Below are 10,391 nucleotides of genomic sequence, written 5' to 3' on the forward strand. Positions count from 1 at the left end.
TATCAATGGTCTTTATTGATCATTCACTGTGTGCAGAGTTGGAAGATCACCCTTTCCCTTTGAGATGTGCCTCCCTCTGTATCTTACCACAGCACTTAGCCCAGTGCCTGGCATACAGTAAGCACTTAAATACTATAAAAAAACCACAAACACCCAACAAACAAAAAACTAAAACAAACTCACAGGAACATAGAATCCCTGACCTCACCACAATCACCAACAGCACTTATTGGATCCTTCGAGATCCTCCAAAATGATGGAGCTAGCCTAGCCAAAACTCGGGGTGGGGCAAAGGAGTGGATCAAGGGCAGGAGTTAGAAAGAAGCAGAGAATTAAAAGCATCACATGCTGCTACTTGCCATCTGAGGCTGAGGCCTGTATGAACATTAGCTACCTTAGCTGTTTAATACTGTCCACTAGGCTTTATAACCACTACACCCCTTAAAAGCCTTTTCGTTCTTGCACCTTTAAGGTTCACACTTATTGGCAGATATGCTTACCTCCCCTCTGTGAGTTTGAGTTCTTTGAGGGCAAGGTCAGTAAATATGATTGAATGAATCTGTCCTTTAACACAGGCTACTGGTTCTGAGGTAGATGGAGTGCTTACGTATACTGGTGGGCAATGGTCAGACAGTCAGACACCTGTGAAATCTCCAAGCCAAGTGGACAATGTATCCCATCATACGTTGGCTTCCCTTCCCCCAACAGCACCCACCGCTGACACCTCTGAACCTAGGGTTAAGGGCAGAATCACAGCTTGCAGTTCTCCATGCTGGGTTTTTTTTTAAAATGGTATCTGTTCAGCATTTACTATGTGCCAGTCACTTTACTAAGCACTGGGTATATGCAAGGTAGTAAGGATAGACATAGCCCGTCTCACATGGGGGTCACCGTCTTAATCCCCATTTTACAGATGATGTAACTCAGGCACAGAGAAGTTTAGTAAGTGGCTTGCCCAAGGTCATGCCGGTCCTTCTGACTCCCGGGCCTGTGCAATGCTCAAGTACCATGCAGAAACCATAGAGAGAAAGCAGCAGTCGTATCAATTTGCTCACAAAGAGAAGGGCAGGGTGAGCATAGAGAGGAAAAAAAATCTAATTTGGAAGAAAAAGGAAAATCAAATCTACTGATCGAGCCAAGTGCTCCAATGGAACACACCCCTGCCTGGGGTTGAATACTTGGCTCAAGGGGGCGAGAAAAACCCTGGTTACCAACACAGTAGCATATGAGAGAAGCTTTTTATAGCACATTACCTAATTCATCATCCAGCCAGCAGTGCCAAAGCAATTCTCCAAGCTGCCTGGCACGTGCCCCCCAGGCCCTGCACCACCCACCCAGCCTCCCTCCTCTCTCACTTTGACATTCAGCAGCTGGCCACAAGGTTCACTTATTCAGAGGAATCCCTTTCAGCTCCTTCCACTGTCCCTCCCCAGTTTTTTTTTGAGGGGAATTTAAGCAGCTATTATGCGCCATGCACAGTATTAAACACCGGCTAGATATAAGCTAATCAGGTTGGACACAGTGCGTGTCCCACATGGGACTCAATGTTAGTTCCCATTTTACAGAAGAGGTGACTTGCCCAGTCACATGGCAGACGAGTGGGATTAGAACCCAAGTCATCACTTTAACCACCACTAAGCTACTTGGCTTCTCCATCCTCTCACACTTCTCACTATCAATCAGTGGTATTTGTTGATCACTTGTGTACAGAACGTTGTTCTAAGCACTGGGGGAAGTACAACAGAAGGGGTAGACATTCCCTGCCCACAAGGAGCTTGCAGTCTAGTCATTATCAGTCATATTTAATGAGTGCTTACTGTGTGCCAAGCACTGTACTAAGCACTTGGGAGAGTAGAGTACAAACAGAGTCGGAAGACATGTTCCCTGCCAAGGAGCTTACAATCTAAAGGGAGAGACAGATATTAATTTAAATAAGTTACAGCTACATAGGTAAGTGCTGTGAGGCTAAGGGAGGGGTGAATAAAGGGTGCAAATCAAAGTTCAAATCCACTATCCATAGCTGCTCCAACAGCTCCTGCTCCCTTTTCATTTGCTGCAGGGCCTCTGCACCAAAACATTCATTCAATCGTAATTACTGAGCACTTTCTATGTGCAGAGGACTGTATTAACTGCTTGGAATGTACAATTCAGCAACAGATAGAAACCATCCCTGCCCAACAACGGGCTCACAGTCTAAACAGGTAAGACAGACCACAAAACAGAACAAAACAAAACAAGTAATCTGGTGTCATTATCAAGATAAATAGAATCATAGATATCTACACATCATTAACAAAATAAATAGAGTAATAAATAATATGTACAAATATGCACAGGTACCGTGGGGAGGGGAAGGGGGAAGAGCAGAGGGCGGGAGAAGGGGGAGAGCAGAAGGAAAGGGAGGGCTCGGTCTGGGAAGGCCTTCCTGGAGAAGGTGAGCTCTCAGTAGGGCTTTGAAGAGCCGAAGAGAGTTAGTTTGGCAGATGTGAGGAGGGAGGGCGTTCCAGGTCAGCGGTAGGATGTGGGCCAGGGGATGACGGCGGGACAGGCACAAACGAGGGACCATAAGGAGGTTAGCAGCGGCAGAAGAGAGGAGTGTATGGGGTGGGCTGTAGGAGAGAAGGGAGGTGAGGTAGGAGGCAGCAAGGTAAGACACACAGAAAAAGGATTTATAGAAACAGTATCCCCATGATGAAAGGCATCATTTGTCTCCTCCCTCATAGATACAAGGTAACAAATACGGAATAAGATTACACCGTGTCCGGCTGGAATAAAAAATCAAACACAAAACCCATATACAATATACTAGGCATTAGAAATTCTTTGTTGGCAATTGTGTGCTAAAACAGTCTTCAAATCTGCCAAGCACTTGGGTCTGGACCACCTAAACACACTGCTTCTCACTCCACTCCAACAGCACCTATGTATATAACCTTACATTGTGCTGTTTCCTCTAATTTATTTTAAAAGCCCATCTTCTCTGGTAAGCTCCTTGAGGATAGGAATTTTATCTACCTACTCTCTTTTACCTTTCTATGAGCTTGATATTGTGTTCTGCCCAAAGTGCTCAAAAAAGAGCACTGACTGATCAACTGTGATGAGCTTGCTTAGTCTTTACTCTGCTCCTTACACCTCCAGAATCATGAGTGACCTTTCCTTAGTGCCATCTCCTCTGCAGTGTCAGATTGCTTTTCATATTTACCTCAATTACTGTGAAGTTTGAGTCCCCACAAGGCACACAGAATAATAAGTTAGAGAAGCAGTGTGGCTTAGTGGAAAGAGCCCGGGCTTGGGAGTCAAAGGTCATGGGTTCTAATCCCAGCTCTGCCACTTGTCAGCTGTGTGACTGTGAGCAAGTCACTTCACTTCTCTGTACCTCAGTTACCTCATCTGTAAAATGGGAATTAAGTCTGTGAGCCTCATGTGGGACAATCTGATTACCCTGTATCTACCCCAGCACTTAGAACATAGTAAGCGCTTAACAAATACCAACATTATTAATAAGTTATAGGATGAGACCCTATTTCTGTCTCTGAGCTTATGTTTAGGAGTTATGAAAGAGTAAAATTGTTACACTCTCAGTCCCACTACTTCCATATCATTTTTATAGATTTAAACAATTTTTTTAATGGTATCTATTAAGCACTATGTGCCAGGTACTGTTCTAAGCACTGGGGTAGATCAAATTTAGCACTCGTATTTATTTAGCACTTACTATATACAGAGTACTCTATGAAAGGCTTGGGAGAGCACAATATAACAATGTTGGATATAAAAATAATCAGGTTGGACACAGCTCCTGTCCTATATGGGGGTGACACTTTAAGGCAGAGGGAGGAGGATTATGTCCCCATTTTACAGATGAGGTAGTTGAGGTACAGAAAAGTTAAGTAAATTGCTCAAGGTCACATCGCAGATAAGTGGTAGAACTAAGATTAGAACTCAGGTCATCTGATTTCCAAGCTAGAACTCTTTCCTGTCGGCCACACTGCTTCTCTGGATTTCCCCCCCCCCCACTTAACAGAGGCCATCTACATATGTTATCAATGGGTTAGACATATTTCACCATAATTCATATCTGAACAATGGATAGACATGCTCTTCAGTAAGCCTTCTTATAAAGCAGTAGATTCCTAGTATACCAAGTACCTCAGTCTCCATCTCTTGACAACCTTTTAGTTTGATTTCACCTACTCACCCATTAAGTGCTACAACATTGAGAGACAATTTCAATTACTGACTTTCTAGTTGTTTTCCCAGATCTTCCTGGCTCTTTCCAATGCACCTACCTGCTGTCTCCCCACATTAGATTATAAACTCATGTCAAAAGTTGCAATTTTTATTTTTTAATGCTATTTATTTAGCACTTATTATGTGCCAAGCAGTGTACTAAATTCTGGAGTAGATACAAGATAAGCAGGTTGGACACAGTCCCTGTCCCACATGGAACTAAGTCTTAATTCCCATTTTACAGATGAAGTAAGAGGCACAGAGCAGTTAAGTGACTTGCCCAAGGTCACACAGCAGACAAGTGGCAGCACTGGGATTAGAAGCCAGGTTCTCTGATTTAACTCATTGTAGGCAGGGTTTCATTGTACTTTAATAATAATAATAACAATGATGGTATTCATTAAGTGTTTACTAGGTGCCAAGCACTGTTTTAAGTGCTAGGGTAGATACAAGGTTATCAGATTGTCCCAGGTGGGGCTCACAGTATTAATCCCCATTTTATAGATGAGGTAGCTGAAGCCCAGAGAAGTGAAGTGACTTGCCCAGAGACATAGCTGACAAGTGGCAGAACTGGGATTAGAACCATGACCTCTGACTCCCAAGCCCTGGTTCTTTCCACTAAGCCACATTGCTTCTCAAGTGCTTAGTAGAGTACTCTGCACATGGTAAGTGCTCAATAAATAAAACTGAATGAAGTAGGCCATGCAATTTCTTATGCATTTCCTTAGAACAGTGCTCTGTGTATAATAAGCATTCAATAAATGCTATTAAGACCCATCTCCTTAGCAGCTCCACCCTACAGTCTGTTCTGTATTGTCATTGCCAGCAGCTGGCGAAATGCCCCATTAACCCCATTCTTCGACCAACCCAACCATCCCACAGTCCAGTCCCCCTTCTCTACTGCTAGAAAGCACCTCCAATTTTCAATCTTAATCTCTATCTTACACCCATCTCCTCACCTTTCCCCTAGACACTCTAAACAAAGAACTCCTTACCTTGCAAAGGGAGACCAAACACTTTCCAAAGTTTTTTCACTTCTCCCTCAGAAGCTAAAGCCAAGACAACAGTGACTCAGAGACTACCTAGGGCCCCAAAGAAGTTCTGGGAAAGGAAGGAAAAAGGCACTGGGTTTATAAATCATATGGTCACACCAGGTGCTAATTAGGCTATGCTTAGCTCGCCAATGTGATCAGCTGGAAAGGAGATGGGAATGTGATCAGTTTAGGATTTAAAGGTCACATTGTGAGTTTCTAAACCTGAGGAAGACCTGTAGTTCTTAAAAGGAGAGGACAATTTAAAATTTAACCCTTTTAAATTCTAGCCCTAGGAATGCCCCACTAGCACCATGCTTGACAAACCTGTCGCTCCCTCAGTGGCAAAACAATTATGGTATTTATTAATCACTCACTACGTTCCAACCACCCTTGTCCCTTCTTTCCAGCTAGTTGATCCAATTTCAACTTTCATGCCAGAGGGCTTGACCAGGAATCTGATAGTTTTACCTTAGGAAGGTTCAAATGCCCTAAAATGATTAAGGGAACTTCAGGAACAGATGAAGTGTCAAGTCCAATTATCAGGTTTGTTTTATTTCAATGTATTTCAGGAGTATTAAGGGTTTTTTTTCTGCTCAAAAAAGGGAATTTATCTAAGTTTGTTCAAGGAGAAGGGAATAAATAAATATCGTGTCACAGCACAAGAGCACACACCTGGGCTAGGAAAAGATAAGAGGGAAGAGAAGGTTTTTCAAAGAGTGGCCAGGGCACTTCCACAGACCCTGACCCCAACTGCCCTCTCCTTGAAAAGCTGAAATCAGGCCCTTTTTTGGAGAAGCAATGCTCTGATCTATAGCCTGTCCCTGGTATATTTCAAAAGAGCGTAGCACAATCGACTATGACCATTAATAAATCCAGTAACTAGGGTCTTTAAAGCATCGTGCAGTAATAAAGTGCCCTTTTGCTCCCAGACTATTCGTAATTACTTTCAGGAGGCTCATTTGGGATCCTCTATCAGTCAGGGCCCAGTTGTGAAAATCCAGAATCCCATCAGCCAAGGTTTCATCTGCCCAACTGATTCCTTGGGAAAGTGAGTTTTAAAGCCCTCCTTCTGGGGCTGGAAACCACTTCATCAGCCTAATCGACTCTTGAAAAGTCACAGAGGTAATACTGTAATGGTAGCAATAAAGTTAACAATAGAAATGTTGCCTTGGTTGCTAACTGGATTCAGCCATAGAACAAATACCCTTTCTCAGGCCTGCCTGGGGAAGGACCTCGTGTTGCTAGTAAGATAAGGGAGTCCCCTTCTTTGGAAGGGAGCTTGTGTGGCGGCATGAGTAGGGGTATATAATTAAAATCCAAAGTGTGTGACCAGATTTGCAAGCATCAGTTGTCTGCTTGCTTCCTATGTGAAGCAGAAGTGAGTATTTTAGGGATTAATTCAATGAAGTGCTATTTTATCTCGACTCTGCCACCTGGAATTTAGATTAAACTCAGCCACCTCCCCCAATTTAACAAATGTAAATTAAAATGTGCAGGACTGTAAAGGAATTCCAGGGAGAGAAGCTACTTGGACCATGGATCTGATTTTTCCAATTAGTCAAAGGTGGTATGAATGCACCCACAGGAGGGAAGTGAGGGGGTGGGGGAAAAGTGGTCCCCCATTGCAGCAGCCAAATCTACAGAGTGAACAGTCAGCAGTAAGGAAAGCAGCAGGACTGTCCTTTCACTGAAAGACTCTTGAGCATCTACTCTGTGCCCAGAACTGTATTAAGCACCCCACCCTGTACTGAGCAGCAGAATTAGGGTAAACTCTTGAGACATGAGCCCGTCTGGAGAGCTCAACCCTATGCTGGAAGAAACAGTTGTACATTAGTACAGTGTTTGCACCCTGTACGCGTTGCCAAATGAGTAACTTCCTTAACTGTGGTTTTGGGAGAACCCGACCCCCACATTTATAAAACGAAGTGTTCCCTGTTCTTCACATAGGCAGTGCTCCAGAAATAAGGTTGTGGATGATGATGCTTTTATTTTGTTATTTCTGCCCCATCCTGCTTTGTGCCAGAATTGACAGAATGAGGAACTTTTCAGCAGACCTTGAAAACTTTTACAATGTGAGCGCTGGGCTAGATGAGGCTGCTGTGAACTCTAAACGGCCCTATCTGAGCAATGAGGACCTGGAAACTACTCTTTAAGTACAGTGCTCTGCACACAGTAGGTGCTCAAGAAATACAATTCTTTGATTGATGGATTTAGTCAATCAATGGTATTTATTGAGCACTCATTGTGTGCACAGCACTGTACACGCTTGGGAGAGTACGCTACAACAGAGGCAGCAGACATGTTCCTTGCCCACATCGAGCTTACAGCCTAGAGGGGGAAACAGGCATTAATATAAGTTACTACAGTGTTGGAGCATTTTCATCACAGACCACTAAAAGGCTGGGGAGTTTTCACCATCGGCCTTGTCTTTTCCGTTGGATTTTGGTTTCCGTTGCTTCAGCTTTTCCGTATGTGACCATAATCCTCTCTCCTCTGCTTATTCTGGAAGTGTGATCCAGTCTAACTCTCAATTTGTAGTTCTTCTAGCATTTATTTCGGCACATGTACAGTAAGTGTTCAGCGAGTACTCCTGAATGAATGGACAGACGAACCAACGGTCTTGCAGATTGTGGGTCTGCCTGGATAGCTAGGATGTAGGTTTGGCCTCCATCCCTGGCCACCTAATGGGATCAAGTGGAGTTGCCAGAGTGCAGTTCTGGTAGGATAATCCTAGTCCCGCTACCTGACTCTAAGCACCGCAGACATTTCTGGCTTCGGCCCTACAACTTCGGGGTTGGAGGCCGGTAGCCAAGCAGCGTTAAGCGCTTCAGCTCAACTACTGCCAGCTTCCCCTAGTGAGACACGTGTATCACAACCTCCTCAGAGTCGAATGCGGAAAATCTAGTCGGTTTCATCTCGGCTCACTTGAGATGGGGTCCAGATGGAGGCTTTCCTCCAGCTGGCTCGATAGTTTTCCCACTGAAACGGTTCCGTTTAGGCTGTGCGATTTATTATTCAAATGGAAATTGGGTGCCTTGAGGAAGGAAAAGAGCCACAGATCAGTCCAAGTGAAATACCAATCTGTTAAGGGAACTGATTAGTTGTTAACAGGAAAATTAGGGTCTGGGTTTGAAGAAGTTCAACTTAAGTACTCCACCCCAGCACTGTTGAGATGGCACTTGGTTAATTCCAGTCCCTTGAATCAGAAGTTACTGATTTTGGGGACTCTCTGGATTTCACTGAAGAGGGTTTCATGGAATTCAGTCAAGAGAAGCAGCCTCTTTGCCACTCATTCACTCTCAAGTGATCAGGTCAAGGAGTTCCCAGGTAGGAAGGAACAAACCACCGCCCTAGGTCTGGCTCAGGGAGGGAGACAGGATGACTTTTCCTTAGAGTAACCGTGTATTCTGGAGCCCAGAGTGGAATGGGGAATAATAATGATGGCATTTGTTAAGTGCTTACTATGTGCAAAGCACTGTTCTAAGCGCTGGGGAGGATACAAGGTGATCGGGTTGTCCCACGTGACGCTCACAGTCTTAATCCCCATTTTACAGATGGGGTAACTGAGGCACAGAGAAATTAAGTGACTTGCCCAAAGTCACACAGCTGACAAGTGGCTGAGCTGGGATTTGAACCCATGACCTCTGACTCCCAAGCCCGGGCTCCTTCCACTGAGCCATGCTGCTTCTCAATGGGGATGGGGGTGCAGGGAGGGGGGAATAGAGCTCCTGGGAGTTGGGCCCAAAACACAGTGGGAAGAAAAAGGAAGGATAGGGAAAGGGCAAGAGAGAGACTGAAAAATATACAAAAATAAAAAGACAGATCCACAAGGAGGTATGCTCACTCAGACACAAAGAGACACTGAGATGTGTGGAGCATACAGCTATGGCAGATAAGAGCTGAGCAATGGTATCCCTACTCCCGCCATGGCTATTATCCATCATGCTCTCTGCTCCCTGAGGTTTTCCGAGGGCAGCAGTAAGGCCTATGCCAAGGCCGGGACCAATCATGGCAGCTACCCTGAACACTGCATCTCAACTCCCTCTGGACTGTGAGCTCGTTGTGGGCAGGGGATGCGTTTGATGTTATATTGTACTTTCCCAAGTGCTTAGTACAGTACCTTGCACACAGAAAGTGCTCAATAAATACGATTAGTAACAATAATAGGGTGCCAAGCAAGTGGGACTCTAGAAGGGGAGGGTCGCCGGTCCCTGTCCTGTTCTTCCTTTCTCCTGCTTTCTCCTTTCTCCTAGAGTTCTCCAGAGTTCTCGGGGTGGAGGGATCGGAGCCTCCTGGAATGTCCCTCTAGACTGAGCTCGCCGTGGGCAGGGAATGTGGCTGTTTATTGTTATACTGCGCTCTCCCCAGCACGGAGTACAGTACTTTGCACACAGTAAACGCTCAATAAACACAGTTGAATGAATGCATGTCAGGAGGGGTTTGAAAGCAGCAGCATAATGGTTTCTTGTGAGTTCTTCTGCTGTTACATATTGACTGGGGAGAAGAGAGAGGAAAGATTTAATGACAGAATCTCCACCTTTTAAGCCTCCCTCAACGCTGCCAGCTGGCTTATGGATCTTCACACTGGGCTATTTTTTTTTTAAACGGTATTTGCTAAACACTAAGTGCCAGGCTCTGAACAAAGCCCTGGGATAGATACAGTCAATCAGGTTGGACACAGTCCGGGGCACACAAAGGCTCACGGTCTTAATCCTCATTTTACGGAGACGGTAACTCCAGAGAAGTTAAGTGACTTGTCCAAGGTCACAGAGCAGACAAGTGGCAAAGCTAAGATTAGACTGGGCTTTTTGCCCAAGGTCCTACACCCCAAGGGATGGCCTTGGGGCAGTGTGGTGACAGTGGTGTTTTGAAGTCATTTTTGCATTATTTCTTTCTCCTGATGCTGTTCTGCAATGGAATCTCTGCTGCTTCGGCTATGGGTGAAGCAGGGTATTTGGGGGTCCCAGAGTGATGGGTCAGAGGGGCAAATTTGGGGAGCATCCCAGACAATGGAGGATGACTGGTCACTTCGATTCCTGAATGTTTTCCAAGCTCCCCTCACCCAACTCCCTACTCTTCCCCTCCCTGGGTCAGGGCAGGTAGTTTGTTTATTAATTGTACCTGAAA

This window comes from Ornithorhynchus anatinus, chromosome 11 (assembly GCF_004115215.2).
Source record: "Ornithorhynchus anatinus isolate Pmale09 chromosome 11, mOrnAna1.pri.v4, whole genome shotgun sequence".
Classification (NCBI taxonomy): Eukaryota; Metazoa; Chordata; class Mammalia; order Monotremata; family Ornithorhynchidae; genus Ornithorhynchus; species Ornithorhynchus anatinus.